Source organism: Tursiops truncatus, chromosome 1 (assembly GCF_011762595.2).
Source record: "Tursiops truncatus isolate mTurTru1 chromosome 1, mTurTru1.mat.Y, whole genome shotgun sequence".
Taxonomy (NCBI): Eukaryota; Metazoa; Chordata; class Mammalia; order Artiodactyla; family Delphinidae; genus Tursiops; species Tursiops truncatus.
Window position 1 is genome coordinate 54,936,294 of NC_047034.1, and position 24,207 is coordinate 54,960,500.

At 36.7% G+C, this 24,207-nt stretch overlaps 1 protein-coding gene across 7 annotated transcripts in view; it reads right to left on the minus strand.

The window, feature by feature from the left end:
• The window catches only part of RABGAP1L (RAB GTPase activating protein 1 like), a 682,857-nt gene that overhangs the window by 261,810 nt on the left and 396,840 nt on the right, over positions 1–24,207 (minus strand). The window lies entirely within an intron of this gene.

The following is a 24,207-nucleotide window of genomic DNA, read 5'->3' on the forward strand; positions in this document are numbered from 1 at the left end:
AGTAAACAACTTGTGCCAGGTCACCCAGTTAGTAAGCAGCAGGCCAGAATTCAAACTCAGGCAGCTCCAGAGCTCAAGGCCTTAGCTACTGTCAGTATACAGTCTCTAGATCTTAATGATTGTTGACATATGTGGCAGAGTTTAGGTGAGCAACAATAAAACCTAATGATAAAACATAAATTTTTCTTTTTGCTATGTATTCAATAAATATTCACAAACTAAACAGAGAGAGAGAGAGCTTTCATTAAAGAATGCAGAGGAATGATAATCACAAAGTTTAGGACAGTGGTTGACTCGGGTGATGGAACACTGAATCTGAGAGGAGCACCTGGAGTATTCAAAGATATTGGTAATAATATATTTCCTAAGTTGTATGTACAAGGATGTTTCTCCTATTATTGATTTTTAAAACTCATAAATACAAATTATGTTTACTCATTTGAATGTATGATATATTTCATAATTTTAAAAATTTAATTAAAGTTTTAAAAAATTACTTATTAGTAACATTCCATTCAATGGTTTGTGTTAAGATTTCAATTTGGGTGACATCTCTAGAATATAAATATATGAAAGACACACACTGAGCTTCACTGGGGTTCAATATAATGATTAAAATAGTGAAATAGACAACCAGTGAAAAGTTCTCTGCTTGGAGAAAACTGTATATATGTACAGTAGATTCTCATTACTTACAGTAGATATGTTCTATGAAGTTTCTGCAAACACTGAATTAGCAGATACTCAACCACTGTCCGTAGGGGATAGAGTGTGTTAGGCTTCTGCAAGTCTCTGGTCACATTTTCAGCAACTGATCAATACATAACCTTGTGTTATGTGTGTTTCTATTTAAATGCACCTTATTTAATATTTATTGTTGACTCATTAATACAGAAATCACTGTCAACAGTGCTGTCACGCACGCCTGAACGAAATTCATCTAACACATGTATTTCCTCCCTAAGGCACATCACATCCTTCCTGTGCTCAGCAACACTAGACACTTAGCATGACACTTGGGGGACATTTTAAACAGCAAAATCACCTAAAGCACAAAAACGTGGCACTAACTATACCACAAAAAGACACTTGGGGGCTTCCCTGGTGGTGTAGTGGTTGAGAGCCCGCCTGCCGATGCAGGGGACATGGGTTCGTGCCCCGGTCTGGGAAGATCCCACATGCCGCGGAGCGGCTGGGCCCGTGAGCCATGGCCGCTGAGCCTGCGCGTCCGGAGGCTGTGCTCCGCAGTGGGAGAGGCCACGGCAGTGAGAGACCCGCGTACCGCAAAAAAAAAAAAAAAAAAAAAAAAAAGACACTTTGGTATAGTATTAGAGTTGAAACAAGAAGGCAGAACAGTACCCAGTTTCATCTAAACTTGGAACATATGCATCAGGCGACTCAAATTTTCCACACTGCACATGGGCACATCAGTGAATGACCACAAAAGAACCAAGAGTATTGATTTTGGGGTTACAAATAAATCTTAGCAAGTAGATAAATCTGCAAATACGGAATCTATGAATAATGAGAATTGACTTTGTGTGTGTGTGTATGTATCTGCTTAGAACAATATCTGCATCTATCCATGTCTACATATCTTCTTGAAGATATATATCTTTTTGGATACACACACACACACACACACACACACTCATATCCAGAATTAAGCTGAAATCGTTTATTTCTGAATTAGTCTACAAAAAGCAAATTGATACAAAGCTTTTTTTTTTTTTTTTTGCGGTACGCGGGCCTCTCACTGTTGTGGCCTCTCCCATTGCGGAGCACAGGCTCTGGACGCACAGGCCCAGCGGCCATGGCTCAAAGGCCCAGCCGCTCTGCGGCATGTGGGATCTTCCCGGACCGGGGCACGAACCCGTGTCCCCTGAATCGGCAGGCGGACTCTCAACCACTGCGCCACCAGGGAAGCCCGATACATTTAAGCATTTAAGCCCGATAATTAAAGCATTTTTAATTAATAAAGCCAAAATTGTTATTGATAAATTATTAATTTTAAGAAGGGCCATAAACATCAGAAAAAGCAAGTAAATGAAAAAACTTAATGTGAATATATCCCCACACTACAATTTAAAGTTTTAAAATTTGGTTATAAATCAATATTTTTATTAAAAATTTTCAGTACCCAATATCCCTTATCATATTCCTTTCACTCAAGCTTTTAGAATATTATCAATGACATGGTTTTTTTTTTTAATTTCTTTACCATTCAGTACCAGTAGTCCACAGTGATTAACCATTCATTTACCATTATTTTCTGTGAAAATCAGCATGCGCTTTACCATTAAAGCAATATGGTTATGAGGTTCTCAGATTAGGTGAAATCACAAAATTAGCCCCTAACTGCAATGACCAGGACAGTAACTCTAAAATAATTGACTGTTAAAAAGTTTACTTAAAAATTTTCTAATAGTGGATCTTAATGCCAAATACTTCAAATTCCAGCCCTGCCATTTATCAGAATTATTTAAATTCCCTAAGTCTCAATTCTTTGAGGCAACAAATATTTATTGAGAGTCTACTATGTGAAAGACTGGTCAAAGCAGTGAACAAAATGGACAAAAACATTTTGCTCTCACCATAATTTAAAAAGAGTCATGTACCACAATGTTCATTGCAGCTCTATTTACAATAGCCAGGACATGGAAGCAACCTAAGTGTCCATCGACACATGAATGGATAAAGAAGATGTGGCATATATACAATGGAATATTACTCAGCCATAAGAAGAAACAAAATTGAGTTATTTGTAGTGAGGTGGATGGACCTAGAGACTATCATACAGAGTGAAGTAAGTCAGAAAGAGAAAAACAAATACCGTATGCTAATGCATATATATGGAATCGAAAAAAAAAAAGGTTCTGAAGAACCTAGGGGCAGGACAGGAATAAAGACACAGACGTAGAGAATGGACTTGAGGACATGGGGAGGGGGAAGGGTAAGCTGGGACGAAGTGAGAGAGTAGCATGGACATATATACACTACCAAATGTAAAATAGGTAGTTAGTGGGAAGCAGCCGCATAGCACAGGGAGATCAGCTCGGTGCTTTGTGTCCACCTACAGGGGTGGGATAGGTAGGGTGGGAGGGAGACGCAAGAGGGAGGGGATATGGAGATGTATGTACATGTACAGCTGATTCACTTTGTTATATAGCAGAAAGTAACACAACATTGTAAAGCAATTATACTCCAATAAAGATGCTTAAAAAAACCCACTTTGCTCTCAAAAAGCTTATTTTCTAGTGGAAAAAGATAACAGCCTAAATAAATACCAACATACATGCAAACATACATACACATATGTTTGAAAGTAATAAGTGCACTGGCAAAAAGTAAAGCAGGGAAAGGGCCTAAGGAGTTCTGGGCTAAGAGGAGATTGCAATTTTAAGTAGGGTGGTTAGGGCAGGCCATACCGAGAAAGTAACAGTAGAGCAAGAAGTCGAGAGAGGTAAAAGAGCAAGCCACGTAGATCTCTGTTAGTAGATTGTTCCAAGCAGAGGGAACAGCCAGTGCAAGGGTTATGAAGCATGAGCAAGTCCGGTATGTATGGCTAGGGCAGAATGCATGATGAAAAGAATAGTAATACATGAAATTTACAGCCTTGTAAACCACTATAAAGACTTTGGCTTTTACAATGAATAAGACAGAAAGCCACTGGAAGCAGAAAGACCAGGTAGGTAATTATAGTTTAGAGCAGGGTGGCTACAGTGGAAGTGGTGATAAACAGTCAGGTTCTGGGTATATTTTGAAGACAGAGCCAAAAAGACTTCCTAATGGATAGATGTGTGGTACTGTGAAAGGCAGTCATGCACACCCTGTCGACCTTTGCATGGTGGTAAAAGAGTGTGCCACAGGTCTGGAACATTTCTACACGTGGAGATAAGGAGCCCTCACAGCTTTTGCTGGGCTTACTGCCTTGTTTGGGAATATCTTTCCCTTTTCCAGGCTTGATGTGTACTTCTTTGTTCTGCTTAAGTGTGTGTGTCATTTGGCATCTAGCCAACCCCACTGTTATCTATATTTTCAGCGAGGAGGGAATGCGGTCCTTCCCTGTAGCACAAGTAGGGTGCATGCAGACCATCTCCCTGTGACAGCTGCAGGGTAAGACTTGCTCACCACAGGGGACTGACACTCACTACTGAAGCTGATCTTGCGTGCTCTTTTCTATGAGAATAAAGCATTGTTCCTTCCAGTGCCCGTGTGAGTCGTATCTTTCTTAGTAACCCCAACACCTACAAACCGTGCGGTGGGTTGACATCCTGCGACTGCTGCCCCTGATGGTAGGTAACAGTTGTTACTTTCTTAACATGTAGTGTAAGAGAAAAGAAGGAGAGTCAAGAATGATTCAAGGTTTCCAGCTGAGCAGCTGGAGAATGGAGTTACTCCTAACTGAGGTAGAAGAGACTGATGAACCTTTATGATTTGGAATACATTTGGTTTCTGACTGGATCATTTTCAGTGCAGTGATACAGGTGAAATCCTGACTGATATAAGTTTGGGAAAGCATTGGAGAAGAAGAAATGGTTACAGCAAGTATAGTCAAATCTTCTGAGGACTTTTGTGATAAAGGGGAGCAATTATCTTCATCTATAACACAAAGGTAGTAATAGAAACCACCATATAAGCTTTCTGAGAATTAAACAGAGTGCCTAGCACACAATGAAGTGCTGAATAAATGGTAGCAATGACAAGCTGACATCAAGGAGGATTACTACGCCCTTTTCCTAAATATCCCATTTGAGCCATCTTCAGAATGAATATGAAGCTGTCTGAAAGGGGTCTTACTCACTACCAAAATTTCTTACAGATTCTTAGGTTCACTGACTTCTTGAGAATGATCAGTTTTCTACAGATGCCAAAAAATAAAACCCCACCAATTTGTTTAGAGACGTAAGTTGTACCTTTTTTTCCCCACTCTTTGAAGCCAGATTTGCCAGTGTAAGTCTAATAAATCTTTATAAACTCTCACAAGAAAAACTCATGAAAGACAGAAAGGATGATAAAATTCATCTTTAAAACATCATTAAGCTACCATTTCCTTCCTGGTACCATTAATGAGAGCAAGACAGACACACACAGGGGTGGCCTGGCATGGTATATCAGACCCTAACGAGAATGACAAGGCCATCCATGTGGAGAAGTGGCGGCCAAAAAAGGGGAATCAGTGGCTGACAGGATGAGGAGTACCTGCAGGGTGACATTCTGGCATGGGGTGTTAGAGCCTTACCATGGTAAAGTCCATTTGTGCAAGACAGAATTGACAGCAGCAATGGGAGATTGGTTACATACAGGAACGTAGATCTAATGGATAAATATTAAGGATTATGCGAGCTAGGTTTCTCATTGCCAGAGAAGGGAGTTACAAATGCAGGAACGAAGAACACTAGAATTAATCCTCTCGTGTTGGACTGAAATTGGAAGTATTCCTATGACTCCATGGTTTTCAACACATATAAACAGATATAAAAACAAATGTGGCTTTTGCACAGCAAAGGAAACCATAAATAAGACGAAAAGACAACCCTCAGAATGGGAGAAAATATTTGCAAATGAAGCAACTGACAGGGATTAATCTCCAAAATATACAAACAGCTCATGCAGCTCAATATCAAAAAACAAACAGAAAATGGGCAGAAGACCTAAATAGACATTTCTCCAAAGAAGACAAACAGATGGCCAAGAGGCACATGAAAAGACGTTCAACATTACTAATCATTAGAGAAATGCAAGTCAAAATTACAATGAGGTATCACCTCACACTGGTCAGAATTGCTATCATCAAAAAACCTACAAACAATAACCTACAAACAATAAATGCTGTGAAGAAAAGGGAACCCTTTTATACTATTGGTGGGAATGTAAATTGATACAGCCACAATGGAGAACATTATGGAGGTTCCTTAAAAAACTAAAAACAGAACTACCATATGACCCAGCAATCCCACTCCTGGGCATATACCTGGAGAAAACCATAATTCCAAAAGATACATGCACCCCAGTGTTCATTGCAACACTATTTACAATAGCCAGGACATGGAAGCAACCTAAATGTCCATCAACAGAGGAATGGATAAAGAAGATGTGGTACATATATACAATGGAATATTACTCAGCTGTAAGAAGGAACGCAATTGTGCCATTTGCAGAGACATGGATGGACCTAGAGACTGTCATACAGAATGAAGTAAGCCAGAAAGAGAAAAACAAATATCGTATATTAACACATATATGTGGAATATAGAAAAATGGTACAGATGAACCTATTTGCAAAGCAGAAATAGAGACACAGACGTAGAGAACAAACGTATGGACACCAAGGGGGGAAAGAGGGAGTGGGAAGAACTGGGAGATTGGGCTTGACATATATATACTACCATGTATAAAACAGATAACTAATGAGAACCTACTGTATAGCACAGGGAACTCTACTCAATGCTCTGTGGTGACCTAAATGGGAAGGAAATCCAAAAAGGAGGGGATATATGTATATGTATAGATGATTCACTTTGCTGTACAGCAGAAACTAACACAACATTGTTAAACAATTATACTTCAATTTAAAAAAAATGTGGGCGGTAAACATCAGCAAAGAAAGTCAGAGTAAGGATCTCCAAAAATGTGCTTCTCCTTAACAACAAGAGAAATATCAAAAATTGTCATAATCAACTTTTACAGAGCTCTGGATATTGACCAAAGGTTTACAGCAGCCTGAGGAACATTCATTCCAGAAAAACAACTGAATCTTGGTAAGAACAAGGAACTTTGTGGAATTTTTAACTTGCCATAGTTCCATCCCCTGCTCTGCAGCAACATTATGACCTTGAAAACTAAGAGCCTGCATTTGCAATGAAAACAAGCAGCCTGGCAGCCACCAGAGGGAGCACAATGGGGCTAGAGCTCCTACAAAGAATCACTCCCAGAGAATTATTATTTTACCTGTCCAGTGGTTCCCCAAAGATTCTATCTGCAAGGCTCACTCAATATGAAAGCCTTTTCCCCCACGGGCATTTGTCAAAAACAATTACAGGCAACTGTTTAATATTGTGACTGTCTGAGGTGGCAGACCAAAGTTGGAGTAGAGGGACTTCCCTGTGGTGCAGTGCTTAAGAATCCTCCTGCCAATGCAGGGGACACAGGTTTGAGCCCTGGTCCGGGAAGATCCCACATGTTGCGGAGTAACTAAGCTCGTGCGCCACAACTACTGAGCCCACATGCCACAACTACTGAAGCCCGCATGCCTAGAGCCTGTGCTCAGCAACAAGAGAAGCCACCACAATGAGAAGCCCATGCGCCACAATGAAGACCCAACACCCCCAAAAAAAAAAAAAAAAAAAAAAGTTGGGAGTAGGCAAGAGATTATAATGAAAAGGCTTAAAAGGAAAAGCTTGGAAACAACATGTCCATAAGGGCTATGAAAGACCCAGACATACTTCTGGGAATTTATGGGGCCATACCTATGCATAAGGCTGTAGAGATGCCCAAAGCTTTGTGTATGCTCAGGAAAGGCCTGAGAAGGCTTTAAGCTCTCATCTCTGGCTGACCCTGAGAGTCTGCACAAGCAGAAAATGAAGGCAAAACAGAGTTCTCAACTGGCTGGTCGAGTAGTAAAGACATACCTAATTACACACACAGAGCCCCATGACAAAGAGTGGGAAACTTACTGGTACAGGCATAAGGAAATCTCTGTCCAATCATTAGCTGACCACCAAGCAGCAACTTCAATGGCCATACATGACAAAGAAAATAGACTTCACAGAATTATTTCACAAAAGTTACCAACCAAACTACTATAACAAACAATAACAACAAAACCTGGCAAACCCACAGAGACAGAAAGTTTAATGACTGCCAAGGGCTGAGGGCAGGGATGATGGGGTATGACTTCTAATGAATACAGGGTTTCTTTCTGGAGTGATGGCAATGTTCTAGAATTAAATAGTGGTGATGGTTGCATAAACTCTTGAAAATACTAAAAACCACTAAATTGTACACTTATTCAAAGGTGTGAATTTTATGGTGTGTGAATATCTCAATTAAAAATGTATGTTTGTGTGTATACACATGCATATATATGTCTATCTGTATATTTATATGTACATACATTTCCTAGCCCTGTCCGCTGAAGTGACTTGTGCTATGACATCCCAATAGCAATGAATACATGTAGCATACAGATCTTGGTTTCTTACCATTTTTTTTCTTGTTTTTTTCTTACCATTTTTGACTACAGAAAACGGGGCTCCTTGGAGAAATGGCTAATCGTAAAACTAGGGCACAGAAAAAATCTTGGAACATCTTTTTGGCCAGAAAGAAAGGCAATGCTCCAAGAGTGATAGAGTATGTCTATCACTTGAAGGTCTTAAAGGTCTCCCACTGTCTAACTGGGGACAATCTGAGCACCAAAACAAATAATGATAGTAAGAGAATACAGTCCCCCGAATAAAATGAGGATTCATGAGTCCATGTGAATATGATAAATAATAAATAAATGGAAAGTCTGATAAGGAATGGGATATTTACATAGTTGCAAATTGTCTCAAAATACTTACCAATTACAAAGGGAAAAAGAGTAACTTTATAGCAGAGAAGCAGAAGGTAAATAGTATCCTATTTATGTAATCAAAGTGAAAATGGGAAAAACCACAACTCTGTGCTTCCTGAGAGAGAGAAATAAGAGCAGATCATTCCTTCTGTGTTACTCCTGCCAAAGATGTATAACCTAGATCTAACCATGAGGAAACATGAGACAAATGAAATTGAGGGACATTCTAAAAAAATGACTGGTCTGTAACCTTCAGGTCAACAAAGTGAAGGAAAGAGTGCGAAACTTTTCTACATAGAAGGAAATCAAGAAGGCAAGACAACCGAATGAAATATGTGATTCTCTACTAGATCCCTTTTCTATAAAGGATAATATTTGGACAATTAGTGAAACCTGAATGAAGACTAAACCTTAAGTAGTAACAATATGTCAATGTTACTTTCCTGATTTGGATGTTGTATTAAAGTTACGTGGGAGAATATTCTTGCTTGTTAGAAAACACCCTAAAGTATTTGGGAGTGATGTGGCATCATGCTGGCAAGTCATTCTCAAATAGTAGAGAAAAATAAAATTCTGTACTTGCAACTTTACTCTATGTTTGAGATTGTTTTAAAAATATATATAAATATGGAAATACACATACATAGATATAAATAAATTTGACAGGATCATTAAGTCTGTTGATTCTAATAATAAAAACTTGGAGCTTAAAAAAAGGTTATTAAGTTTTTCCTATATGCTGATAAAAGGGAAAGTATCAACATAAGCTCTAAAAATAGATTCACTGATATGAAATAATCTAAACACTGGTGATGAGAAATGTAGAAGGCTAGATGTTCTCACAAATATTCACTCACAAAGCAATTTTCTTATCTAACATGGCTGGCAAAATTCCTAGATGTAAGTTTCCTTTTATATAAAACTTAAAAAAAAAACACCCTTGGCAACAACTTAAAAGTGAACTGATATACCCAGTTTTTATAAAAAAGGAAATGTAAAATAATTACCATATCCTTAAAAAAAATTTTAATGTCCCTATTACAAGAAACTACTGTGTGATTATGGTGAATTACTCAGAGTGTTTAGTTTATACTCTTGGATTTCTGATTTTTAAAAAATGGTACATAAAGGACATCATGAAGGAAATCTACAAAATAAAGAAGATCAGCAGCCATGCTCTGAAGAAGCTTAACCTGAATGTTTATGAATAAAATTACACAAGAAGGAAATGGTAGAAATAAAGAGCTTTTTCAGAGTTTATACATGTTAAATTTTCATCTAAAATATCAGTATGGTGACCATGAAAATGCACCTCTCAGATCTCCAACAGCAAGGAACATAACTGACCAAGGGTCTCAACTGCTGTGCACCAAGCAGTTGCACTAATATCACACTTGCCATGGGCTGCTCCCAATTAATGACTGAGCACAGCAAGAACACTAAGGCAGGCCAGCTTCTGGGAGAAGTGGGAGCTCACAGGCAACCCCAGTGGCCTTGCCAAACTTTCCTTGAAAGTGCACTACAGTCTAAGACACTTTCATCTGACCTTCTTTCCTTCCTCTCTTCTTCTTTCAGGGTCAGACCAGCACTGTGGTCCAATGGCTCTCCCAGCTTCCTTCGCAGTTTCTCTTACAGGCATTTCCCCTAATACATTTTTTTACCATTTAATCCTGTCTTGGTGATAGGCTTCCTAAAGGACATGGAATAACACAGTCAGTTTCACCAAGTCAAGGCTGTAGAGTTAATTATACTGACACCGGATAACTGGTACTGCACTCTGCTCTCTGGGACAAAGAAAAAGAAAATGTCAGAGACAGCCTCTTCCCTCAAAGACTGAACACACTGCAGAGAAGACGTAAATGAAATTAATCAGATACTGTTCAAAACATAATCCACAATAACCTAAATTTTACAGAGTATTTTTCATCTGTAAATCACTGTGGGTAGGACAAGCTTCACAAGGGAAGTGGGCAACTAAGATCTGGACAGATGGGAAGGAGGAGGAGAGCAATTCAGATTCACACCCTTCCAAAGTCTTTAAAAGATGCAGGAAGAGCTCTGGTTAAGGAGGAGGCTTCAAAGTTATAAAGACATTGCCAACTGCATAACAATTAGTAAACAGGAAGTAAGTGCCCATAAGTCTATAACTAATTAACTCAGAAATAACTGAGAGTGTATTATTTAGAATATTTAACGCATCTGAATCTGGTATAGAAATAGATCTCTATTTTGAGAAAAATCATAAGTTCAGGAGGTACCATGAGTAGAATTTTATTTGAAGGTTCTTTGTGCATGTCTTTGCACGTTACTGTTGTTTTTCCTTTTCTCTTTTAAAAAGTAATCTTACTTTTCTCCTTTTCCTAAAAGAGTATTGCTTTCTAAAAACAGTGACTATAATCAAACATTTAGGATATATTCTAATCCCTGTGTTCTAATTTTATACATTTTTATCATCCCCATAATCCCACCCTTTCTCTTTTTATTCTAATAATGGTGTGACGGCTTCAATTAGACTTATAGTTGAAAGACTACAGGCTCCACAGAAACTACAAAGCTATTTCAAGAAAAGCTCTTACGGGGCTAAGCACATAAATAAATTTTTTTTTTTTTTTTTTTTTTTTTTTTTTTTTTTTACGCGGGCCTTTCACTGTTGTGGCCTCTCCCGTTGCGGAGCACAGGCTCCGGACGCGCAGGCTCAGCGGCCATGGCTCACAGGCCCAGCCGCTCCACGTCATGTGGGATCTTCCCAGACTAGGGCACGAACCCGTGTCCCCTGCATCAGCAGGTGGACTCTCAACCACTGCGCCACCAGGGAAGCCCACATAAAGAAATTTTTAAAATCTCTTCAGACACTCTGAAGAGCATTACAAATCACTCATTCTCTTTCCAGGACTCCAGCTTCACAAACTTGACCTTTTTATTGTTACAGCTGCAGAAGAACTCCACATTTAAAATAACATTATATCTTCCCAGTTGAGCTCTGACTCATAGAATATGTGTATTAAAGAGAACAAAACCCTCCAAAACATCCCTAATGTATGACTTTAGTGATACTAACAAATATAAAAATGTTTTTGAAATATTTATGCAAAAGCTAAGCATGAAGTTAACCCCCAAACACACACACACACACACACACACACACACACACACACACACACACGAGTGAAGCTTTTCAACTTTAGGTTAGGATCTCTTTTTATGTGTATGTATGTGTAAGCATGCATCTGATGTTCTGAATAGCTACAAACATAATTGTCCTTGGCAATGAAGCAGCATTAACCAATTCTTCTAAAACATAAAATGTGAAATGAGTGATTTAAAGGAGGGGAAAAATACTAAATAAGCTCTTACTCTGAAAAAGTAAGATTTATCAGTATGATAATCTATTATCCCATTGTAAACAAGATCATCAGTGAAAGTTTCCCCTCTCCTCTGGAAACTATTAACCAACAATATGTCTACTGAAAAGTTTGAGGAAAACATTATAAAAGTTTGATCTCTCGTATTTCCTCACAGAAGCTAAATATATGTTATAGAAGGGGAAATTTTCAGAAAACTGCCTGCAATAATGCTAAGAATAGCTAATCAGAGATTTCAGTGGTTTCATACTGCCAAGGACATGAAAATTAAAGGGTAGGGTCCCATCAAAGAGGAAGGTCTCCAGTAAATACCTCAGACTTTTAGTTGAGATCCTGGAAAGTCACTCTCTAAGCAAGAAACAGTCAAAACTGGCTCAAAGGGATAAACCATACTCCATCTTCCTACCAGAGGAAAACTGAATCTGCTCTGGAGTGAAATATCAATAACATCATTGAAAGCCTTTATAATTTTTCATAACAAGACCCAGAATTCTATTAAATATGATCAAGCATGAAAAAAAATGATCAAATGAATAAAAATCAAGAGAAAATAGGAATATATTCATAGGTGATCAGATATTAGAATTTATCGGACTTGGACTTTCAAATAACTATGATTAATCTGTTCAAGAAAATAAAAAATAATTTCACCAAGGAACTGGAATCTACTTTTAAAAAGAATCAAATGGAAATTCTAGAACTGAAAAATAAAACAACAATAATTAAGGATTCAATAGACTGGAGAAAGGATTAGTAAAAAATATCCAGATGGAGCCACCAAGAAAGGATGGAAATATATTAAATAGGGTAAAAGACATAAGGGATAGTAAAATATTAGTACTTGGACAACCAGAATAGAGGACAGAGGCAAAACAGTATTTGGGGAGATAGTGGCTAAGCATTTTCTAAAAGTGACAAACTATGTCAAGCTGCAGATTCAGTAACAAACTCCAAGCAGTACAAAGAAAACCACACCTAGGACACATTATAGAAGAAACAAACATAAATAAAAAAAATTTAAAGCAGAGAAAAAAAGATGCATTACCTTTAAAGAAACCATGATAATACTGATAGCCATCTTTCAACAAAAATGATGAAAGCCTGAAGACAATAGAATAGCATCTTTAAAATCCTAAGGAAAATAACACCAACCTAGAACCAAATGAAAATATCTTTCCAAAATAAAGACAAAATTATGAGGTTCTCAGAAAAGTAAAAAATGAAAGCATTTTCATCAGCAGACTTTCACTAAAGAAATACTAAAGACAGTTCTTTAAGCATAAGCAATATGATCTCAGATGTACTCAGGCAATGCAGAAAGAAATGAAGAGCACAAGAACAGATACATAGGTGAGTAAGTCTAGATGAACACTGATGGTTTAAGACACAAAAAATAACATCCTGTGCGTGTGTCTGGGGGGGTACTGATACTCAAATATAATTAAATACATGACAAAAACATAACAACAAGCAGAACATGGAGTTAAAGAGATATAAGTTTCTTGCATTATCCTGGAAGTAATCGATGATTTAAGTGATTGATCACTTTAGGTGTGATTGATCATTTAAGGTGGATTCTAATAAGCAAAGAATGCACATTGTGATCATAACTACTAAAAGCATAAAACTGCATAACTAATAGGGTAACTACTAAAAGCATAAAAACTGCATAACTAATAGTTACAGTGTGGAAAATGGAAAAAAAGAGGAAAAAATGAGTAACAGATGAGACATATACAGCACAAATAGTGAGGTATTAAGTTTAAAATCAACTATGCCAGTAAGTTCATTAAATGTAAATATACTCAATACCCCAATAAAAAGATAAGATTGTATATAGTTTAAAAATTCAATTATAAGATGCTTACAGAAGACGCAAAAATAAAACCAAGATGGACATACTTATACTGAAGTTCAAACTACCAACAAGAAAGACATTTTATAATGATAATAAGGTTAATTCAATACGAAGACATAACAATACTAAATTTGTATGCACTTAATAACATAACCTCAAAATACATAAAGCAAAACTTGGCAAAATTAAAAGGAAAAATAGATAAGTCCAAAACTCATAGTTGGGAATTTGAGCACAATTTCATCACTAACTGATAGAACAGACAAAAAACAAAACCAAAAACAAAACACATAACAACAAAGAGAGTAACTCTAAAGAAAATCAGAAAAACATGATTACAAAGTTTATCTAATTGAAACCAAAACAGGACACGTTCAGGTCATAAAGCAAGTCTCAACAATCCAAAGTTTTAAACTCACACACAGCATATTTTTGACCATAGTGAAATTAAGCTAGAAATCAATACCCAAAAAAAAAGAACTTAGAAATCAATGAATGTGATGGATCAAAGGAATCACTATGGAAATTAGGTCATATTTAAAACTAAATGATAATAAAATATGACATCAAAATTGGAGAGGTTACAATGGAATACTACTCAGCAATAAAAAAGAATAGAACACTGAAACACTCAATGACATGAATGAATCTCAAAAGCATTATGCTGGAGAGAAGCAGAAGTATGTGCTGTATGATTCATTTACATTAAATTCTATAAAATGAAAACTAATCTATAATGGAGAAAGAAGATAATGGGGTTGCCTGGGGTCAGGTATAGGTGGGGGGATTGACTGCAAAGGGGCATTAGGGAACTTTTTTGGGTGATATTAATTTTTTTTAACGTGCAGAATTTTATTGAAAAAGAAAAAATGCAGATATCAATAAAATAGAAAGCAAATATATAATAGATAAGATCAACAAAGCCAAAAGTTGGCTCTTTGAAAAAACTATTGATAATAAAATTGATGAACTATTTCTTCAATGCAATACCAATCAAAATTCTCAAAGCATGTTTTCCCCTCAAAATCTGCCAAGCTGATTCTAAAATATGGAACTACAAAGGACCAAGATAGTAAAAATAATTTTGAAGCAGAACAAAGTTGTAGGCCCAGCACCACCAGATAATAAGACTTCTTGTAAATCTATTTTAATTATAATAGTGTGGTATTGGTATAAAGATAGATAAGCAGATCAGAAATGGTCCAGAAATGAAAACATCATTTTTAAGAGATATATGCACTCCCATGTTTATTGCAGCATTAGTCACAATAGCCAAGATATGGAAACAGGTTAAATGTCCATCAATGAATGAATGGATAAAAGTGATGTGGTATATATACAGTAATGGAATGTTTTCAGCCATGAGGAAGGAGGATATCCTGCCATTTGGGACAACATGGATAAACCCTGAGCACATTATGCTAAGCAAGATAAGTCAGACAGAGAAGGACAACTGCTATTTTATATCACTTATCTGTAGAATCTAAAAAAGTCAAACTCCTAAAAAAACAGAGAGTAAAGTGGTGATTACCAGAGGATGCAGTGTGTAGGGGGGAGATAAGATTGATGCTCCTTAAGGGTACAAACTTGCAATGAGTTGTAAATAAGACATGTAGATCTAATGTACAGTATAATGAAAACAGACAATACTGTACTATAATCATCAAAGATGTTGAGACTACAACTTAATTATCCAATTCACTAAAAAGATAGGATAATTATGTAATGTAATAGAGGTGCTAAATACCAATACAACAGCAATCACATTAAAATATATAAATGTAACAAATTAACATGTTGTAAAACCTTAAATTTACATAATATGTCAAATATATTCAACAACAACAAAAAAGAAATTAAAAAGAAAGCCAGAATTATGGGAAAAAAAAGAATGGTCCAGCTACAGACCCATGTATACATGGACCTAATTTATAACAGAGATGCTACAGCAATACAATGGAGAAAGAATGATTGTTTAAAAACAATGCTGGACCAATTAGAAATACATATGGAAAGAAACTAAACCTTGACTTCTGCTTTATACAAAAATCAATTGTAGATGGATCATAACCCTCAATGTAAAAAGCAAAAGAATAACATTTCTAGATTACATCAGAGAATATTTTGACTTTGGGCTAGGCAAATATTTCTTAAGCAGGACACAGTAACACTAACCACAAAAGGAAAGATTAATAAATCTGGCCTCTTTAAAATTAATAGCTTCTGTTTATCAAAAGATACTATTAATAGAGTAAAAAAGCAAGCCATAGAGAAAACATTTGCAATACATATATCTTAAAAAGGATTCATACCTAGGATATACAAAAAAATCTCCTACAAAGCAATAAGAGAAAACCCAGTTGTTAAAATAAGCAAAAGAGAAACAGGTTTTTCATGACAGAGGATATCCTAATGGACAACAAGCATGTGAATAGATGCTGATCCTCGACAGTCATAAGGGAAATGCATGTGAACCACAATGAGATAACCACAACACATCCACCAAAATGCTTAAAATTTAAAAGTTTATCAGGTTTTGGTGAAAATCCAGAGCAACTGGAATTCTTTTTTTTTTTTTTTTTGCGGTACGCGGGCCTCTCACTGCTGTGGCCTGTCGCACTGCAGAGCACAGGCTCCGGACACGCAGGCCCAGCGGCCATGGCTCACGGGCCCAGCCGCTCTGCGGCACATGGGATCTTCCTGGACTGGGGCACGAACGCATGTCCCCCGCATCGGCAGGCGGACTCCCAACCACTGCGCCACCAGGGAAGCCCTGGAATTCTTATACACTGCTATTTGAAATGTAAATGGTTAAACTTTGAAAACTTATTTGGCAATATATACCAAAGGTGAACATGCCCATATCCTTTGACCCAGAAATTCCATTCCTAGTAGATATCTAACAGACATGCATACATGTGTGCACAAAAACATTATTAATAGAAGTGTACACATACCAGCATTATTCATAACTGAAAACAACCCCAAATGCCCACCAAGAGTAGAATGGGTAATATATTGTGATATAGTCTTGCCATGTAATATTATGCAGCAATGAAAACAATGAATTCCTGCCATGTACAATAACATGGTTAAACCTCATAGACAATGGGAACAAAAGAAACTATACACAACAAGATACATTTTGTGAAAGTCAATTTTTTAAAGATCCAAAAGAGGTCACACGTATGACATGTACAATATGGGAAATATAGTCAATAATTATGTAATATCTTCATCTGGTGACAGATGGTAACTAGACTTATCATGATGATCACTTTGAAATATACAGTAGTACCAAATCACTATGCTGTGTAACAGGAACTAACATAGTGTTGCAGGTCAATTATACTTTAAAAACAAACAAACAAATTAGGATCAGATTGGTAGTTACCAAGAGGCAGGGGGTGAGGAGAGGGAACTAGATAAAGGCAGTATGTTATACATGAAAGCTGTTAAGAGAGTAAATCCTGAGAGTGCTCATCACAAGAAAAAAAAAACCTTTTTCTATCTCTTTAATGTTGTATCTGTATGAGATGACAGATGTTTACTAAACTTATTGTGGTAATCATTTCATGATGTATGTAGGCCAAATATTAGGCTGTACACCTTAAACATATAGAGTGTGGTATGTCAATTACACCTCAATAAAACTACAAGGAAAAAATAAAGTTCAAAACGAGGCAATACTAATATATGGTAATAGATGTCAGAATGCTGTTTACCTTTGGGGGAAGTAATTACTAGCAGAGAAAATAAGGGAGGCTTCCAGAGTGTTGGCAAAATTCTTTATCTTTGTCCTAGAGCTTACACAGCAGTGTTCACTGGGTAAGAATTCACTGAATTATAGCCGCAATATTTGTGCACTCTACTATGTGTGTATTAAATGTTAGACTTACTAAAAATTTTTAATGGTAACAATGAGACCTAAAGTGATTTTTAAGGAAACTATTCTTTATAAAGATGAAGGCCTAACATGGATGAACCTTGAAGGTATTATGCTAAATGAAATAAGTAAGACAGAGAAAGTCAAATACTGTATGATCTCACTCGTATGTGGAATCAAACAAAATAAAACAAAACCACAACACCAAACTCAAAGAAAAAGAGATCAGATTTGTGATTACCAGACTACCAAAGGTGGGGGTGGAGGGAGGGGAAAGTGGAGGAAGGTGTTAAAAGGTACAAGCTTCCAGTTATAAGGTAAATAAGTAGTAAGGATGTACAACATGATGACTACAGTTAACACTGCTGTGTGACATGTAGGAAAGCTGTTTAAGAGAGTAGATCCCAAGAGCTCTCATGACAAGGAGAAAAAAATATTCTTTTCTCTTTATTTTATCTACATGAGAAGATGGATGTTCACTAAACTTTCTGCGGTAATCATTTTACAATATACGTAAGTCAAGCCATGTTGAAAAAAAATTTTAAGTACACCTTAAATTTATACACTGATGTATGTCAATTATTTCTCAATAAAACTGGGGGAAAAATGAAGACTCTGCCTTCTTATAACCAGCTACAAGAAAAAGCCACATTTTGTAAGTTTGATATCCAATTTCTATTTATTACTATTAGAAGTCCCTAGGGTCTCATTAAAACCTTTAAAGGCCCAAAGCACTGAAGAGATTATGGTGCCCATTCCCCATATGTAGTTCAAATAATCTAAAGATTTTTTGAAAAAGGAATCAAAAGTTGCATGCTGAAATTAACATAACTTCTTTCTAGAACTTCAGATTATAAAATTCTAGATGAAATTATTAAAGATGAATTTATTTTTCTTTTGTGGGCCCCCCAAAGCATGTTCTTGTACTATCTTCTGACTAATCTTGTACTGGCTGTACCAGGAAGAAAATAATCAAAACATTTACCTTGACTAGGAGCCTGAGTAACTCCAAGTTCTTTGGTGAAGACCCCATTGGTGTCCCTGATTTTCTCATTATTATGACATTGATATGCATAAACATATAAGATCATTTTCTTCTTCACATTTAATTTTTAGCCTGACAGAAAAATATTTTCTACCTCACTGGATTTCACTTGCGATAATGATGCTAAGATTCACTTGCAGTTTAAATATTGTCCCTCTAACACTAAGAAAAGCCACCATAGTACAAAGAACATGGACACTGCAGTTCGACAGACCTGCCTAGAATGGAATACTAGTTTCAAAATTTCTTATCCATGTTATAAGAGTAAATGCTTTTAACCTTCCTGAGAATTTATCCTAAGTACAAGAACAGAAATATAGTTTTTATTTCCAGGATAACTGTCAAAATACATAACACGATATGTGTAAAAGTGCTCAGCATAGTTTCTGGTATTCAGGAAGTATTTAATAAATCATAACTTTTCTTCTTCATCACACATGTACAATCACAATAGTATTGTAGAAATATTACAGAATTTTAAGCTAACAGATCTGGGTTCAAATTAGTCTCTGCCATTTAGTGGCTATATAATTTTAGGCCGATAATTTAGTTTCTCTGGAGTTCATCTATAAAATGCAGGAAATTCTTCCTGTCTTAGGGAGGACCTATGGGGATCAAATAACAACATGTACAGAAGTGCTTTCTAAACCACAGCGCTTCACAAGTTCCCACTGTTACTGTCGTGATGATGTCAATTATCATCTGAATATTAGGAAGGTACTCCAAGCCTTCCTGTATGGGCTGAAAGAATTAATTTTTCCTTAAGGAAATTAATTTATTTGAGAATACTCTGCTATTCCTCAAGGTCTTCTGAAACCACTTAATTCACTGTTCATTAGGATGTGCTGGCAAAGCAGAGGGGCCCCAGGGGCTCAAAGGACTCCTCAGTAGCCTCCCGTTTGGATCTGCCTTAGAAGGTTACTGTAATTCAAAGAAGCACACCGGCAACCCAAGGGTGAGAGAGGAGGTACGCAGAAAACAGAAAAGACCTGCTTGATTCTCCAAAGGCTGCCTGATTCCCCCTAGGTACCATTCTAAACTAAATCCTTTTGGTGCATCTTGATCCAGGAATGCCTGTCATTCCACACCAAAGAGCCCTCATTCTGGGGCCAATCAGATTCCAAGGGCATTAGTAGGAGGAGTCCCACAGGTTGCTCAAGCTGTTGGTAAAATTGGGCTATGTAGAGTAAAGAATAGCGGGCTACAATGTGTTCAGAAAATCTGTCATTAAAACTAGGGATCATTCAGGAACCCCAAGGAAGGGAGTTGCATTACGAGTAGTCAAATAGATAGAAAACTATGGAGAGTACTGTCGACTCCATGAAAAACAATTCAGCCCTATAATCACAAATACCCCCATAAATCTAGAAAACAATATAAATAATGTATGATTATATCTAATTTCACAAGAGTTGGTGATCATTTACATTCTTCGAAATCAAGCATCAGATCACTCATTACTTTGCTATCAAAATAACTCCTGAAATGCTTTAGTTCTTATATTAAATCCAATCTTGTTTTGAGAAAAATATTTGCTGCAACAGGGGTTAAGTTTATTTTTGTCCTTCTACAAACCATTATACCATCAAATTATTAACCCAGATGAACAAAGGTATTGATTTCTCTGTAATATATTCAACCCTCCCATTCAGTTCACAGCCGTAGCCTCTTTGATATAAAGCAGTTGCTGTAATCAGAAAATGTGAAAAAGCAATATGCTTCAAATTAAATGGCACAAGAGTCTATTCTGTTGTGAACAGTGTTTTAGCTAATTACTACGACTGACTCGTCTTAGGTCTTATAAAGAGATGTATATCTAGAAGTAAATCACTAAATGCACTACATTTCATGTGTGCATGAAACACACTCCCAAACATAATAACAGAAAGCCAGGTAAAGTTTTCAAAGTAAAATCACATTCCTTTATAGTCCTGGTATTGATAAACAGAGCTAAGACCTAACACAGGAATTAACTGTTAAATTCTACATTCAATATGTTATATTTTGGAAAAAAAATTTTAAACAACACTTAAAATCATAGCAAATTGTAATTAGAATAATCTTATCACACCCCACACGATTACTGAGGAGGAACTTTAAAAAGTGATTTTCCCAAAGTCTTAGATCTGCTTAGAGGAGGAATCAAGACCAGAACCAGACCTCTTCATGTTTAGTCCTTTAAACTACACCAACCTGTCTCCCAACTAAAACCAGATTTTACATCATATGTAAATTAGAAAAGTCCTAAGGATACTTGGGGAGGAGTAGTGTATTTTTCGTCCTTTAAAGGACATTATTTTAAAATATGTTATTGACATAACTAACAGGAAAGAAAGGAGGGAGGGAGGGAGGGAGGAATGGAGGGAGGAAAGGAGAGAAGGAGGGAGTGATGTCAAAACTATCTCATTTCCAGAATCCTATGAATCCTATTATACTTTCAGTTCTACTTCCACGCATAAATTTATGACAACAGAAGAATCTTTGAACCACTTCGACTTCCTCCTACTCTGAAAAAGATATTAAGAGGCAAAACCTAAAATTGACAGGGCCATTAAAACATGACAGCGAGTTTTAACAGTCCTCCCTCTAACCTGACAGTTCAGATCATTCCTCATTTCACCAGAGTCACAGAAAACTTTTCAGCTCCAAAGTCAGACTCTTATATCCTTGAAACCAGAGTTGATCTCTGGACTTATTCTAACTGAAATTCTCTCAATAAATTTCTGTCTCAATTTAACAGCACAGCATATTATATTTCTAGAATAGGCTCCATTGATGAGGAGTTGTCAGAAATAAATGAGGTAATATATACGGAAATACTCTGTAAATTTAAAATTACTATAACACATGGAAGGTACTGTATTAAAAAGAACTCTATAAGTGTGTTGCTGATGTGAATACCGCCATTCTTAGTGGTAAATCATTAAATGCATTTCATTTACAATCAGGAGTGAGACAAGGATGTCTACTATCAATACTTCATTTTAACACTATAATGGAGGTTCTGGTCAGTGCAGTAAGACAAGAAAATAATTAAGGAAAAAAGAAGAATAAGAATTGGTAAAGAAGAAGCAAAACTTTCCGTATTTATACATTATATAACAAAGTGGCTGATTTAAGGTCAAGGTTTTATTAATGTTTCTTCAGTTTTGTGCAAGGTATCCAGAATGGAAACTCAGTTTTATTGCCAAGAATGTGAGGTATGATGTTAGATATTATTCTAGAAATAAAAATGATAGAACAGGTAGACCACACTCAGTGACCTTAAAAGTCATACATGGTAGGATAAAGGCCATATGGCTCAAATTGAATACAAAAAGCAAAGGAAAGTGGATGTACAAACTTGAGAAGAATATTCAATTCTAAATTACTCATAAGTAGGCTCTCCTCTTTGTGATTATCACCACCATCTGAGGTTTCCCTGCATGAGGACTGGACTACTAAATCATAGTAGGTCCAGAGGAGAAGGAATTGTGTCGATTAAAAACCAAGAGGTCCACATGGTAGGAACCCAGCAAATTTTGGTTTCTCCAACATTTTCTGATATATTCATCTCTGCTCTCCTCCATTATCAAAGACTATTATAAAGTTATGTTTAGGTAGTATATATTTTAGCACAATATTAAAAGCCTTATCAACTTTTATTTACTACCTTGAATTTTGTAATGTTTTTAACGGGATTCTTTTGTTTTCCATAAAATTTAGTGCAATTTAAGCTACTCAGTAATTATAATATGTCTTAGACCTATATTTTTATGATATTCTTTACTCATAAAGAGATTTAAAACTGTTTGATCATGTTACAAAATACACATTGATAATTTTAAATGGTTACACAAGCTGTGTGAATGTATAACAAATACTTTCTAGTGAATTCAAGGTTGAATTATCTGCAATATGAAAGCAAGGGGTATCAGTTACTTAAATGTACCAACTACTTAACTTTTATCTTTGTGTTTAGTAGTGTTTCAGATATTTCCCCTCTAAAGATTACATAATGAAGCAAATACTGTTTTTACTACAATGGAGCAAAACTGTAAGGCAGAAGCTGCAAGCACATAGAGCCTTCTGTTTTAGCCATGTGAAAAAAAGTATCTAGTATCAATTAGAGAAAAATTGAGAGAAAAGTTACTGAATGGCTGAAAATATACTAAATGCTAGGAGAAAAATGTTGTTCCATATACTATAAGCCAGATCTTTCTAAATAACTTAGAAACTATATAAATTTTGATATCTTCCTTACACAAGCCAGAGACTAACTAGCTTGTAGAATTTTAAAACTGGTGGAGGGCTTCCCTGGTGGTGCAGTGGTTAAGAATCCACCTGCTAGTGCAGGGGACTTGGGTTCGAGCCCTGCTCCGGGAAGATCCCACATGCCATGAAGCATCTAAGCCCGTGTGCCACAACTACGGGGCCTGTGCTCTAGGGCCCGCAAGCCACAACTACTGAGCCCGTGTGCTGCAACTAATGAAGCCCGTGCGCCTAGAGCCTGTGTTCCGCAACAAGAGAAGCCACGCAGTGAGAAGCACACGCACTGCAGTGAAGAGTAGCCCCTGCTCACCGCAACTAGAGAAAGCCCAACAAAGACCCAACGCAGCCAAAAATAAATAAATAAATAAATTTATTTTTTAAAAAACTGGTAGAAATTTTTTTTTAATAATTAGGTTTTCCTTTCACAAGCATATAATAAATATATTATACATTTTTTTCTGGTGTTTGATGGTTTTTGGCATTTTAAAAACTAGATGACATATCACCTTCTAGAAATTAGTACACTCTCAGACTTTAAGTTAGTTATGCATTTCTAGCTCTAAATGATATATCCATATAAAAACAGATTTCTGATCAGTGTGTATGTTTATAATCCTCCAAAATGGCTACATCAAGAGAAAAGAAAAAATAAAGAAAAGAAAGACAGGAGGGCTTCCCTGGTGGCGCAGTGGTTGAGAATCTGCCTGCTAATGCAGAGGACACGGGTTCGAGCCCTGGTCTGGGAGGATCCCACATGCCGTGGAGCAACTAGACCCGTGAGCCACAACTACTGAGCCTGCGCGTCTGGAGCCTGTGCTCCTCAACAAGAGAGGCCGCGATAGTGAGAGGCCCACGCACCGCGATGAAGAGTGGCCCCTGCTTGCCACAACTAGAGAAAGCCCTCGCACAGAAACGAAGACTCAACACAGCAAAAATAAATTAATGAATTAATGTTAGATGCAGGCTTGTGACATCCTCTGTCACATAGGGGAGGACGTAAGTCAGGCACCAGCAGATAAGCAAAGCTTTCAAAAAAAAAAAAAAAGAAAAGAAAAGAAAGACAGGAGTAGGCAGAGGGCTAAAACACAAACATGCACAAAGAAGGATTTTAGGCAAAGTGTGCCATTTGCAGAATTAAACATCAATCCTACTTGGTTAGCATATGCAGGTAGTACTTTATAAGTGCCATTTAAAAAAAACAGTAAATATTAAATGATACTGATATGTGAGCATATTTCTGACTACCTA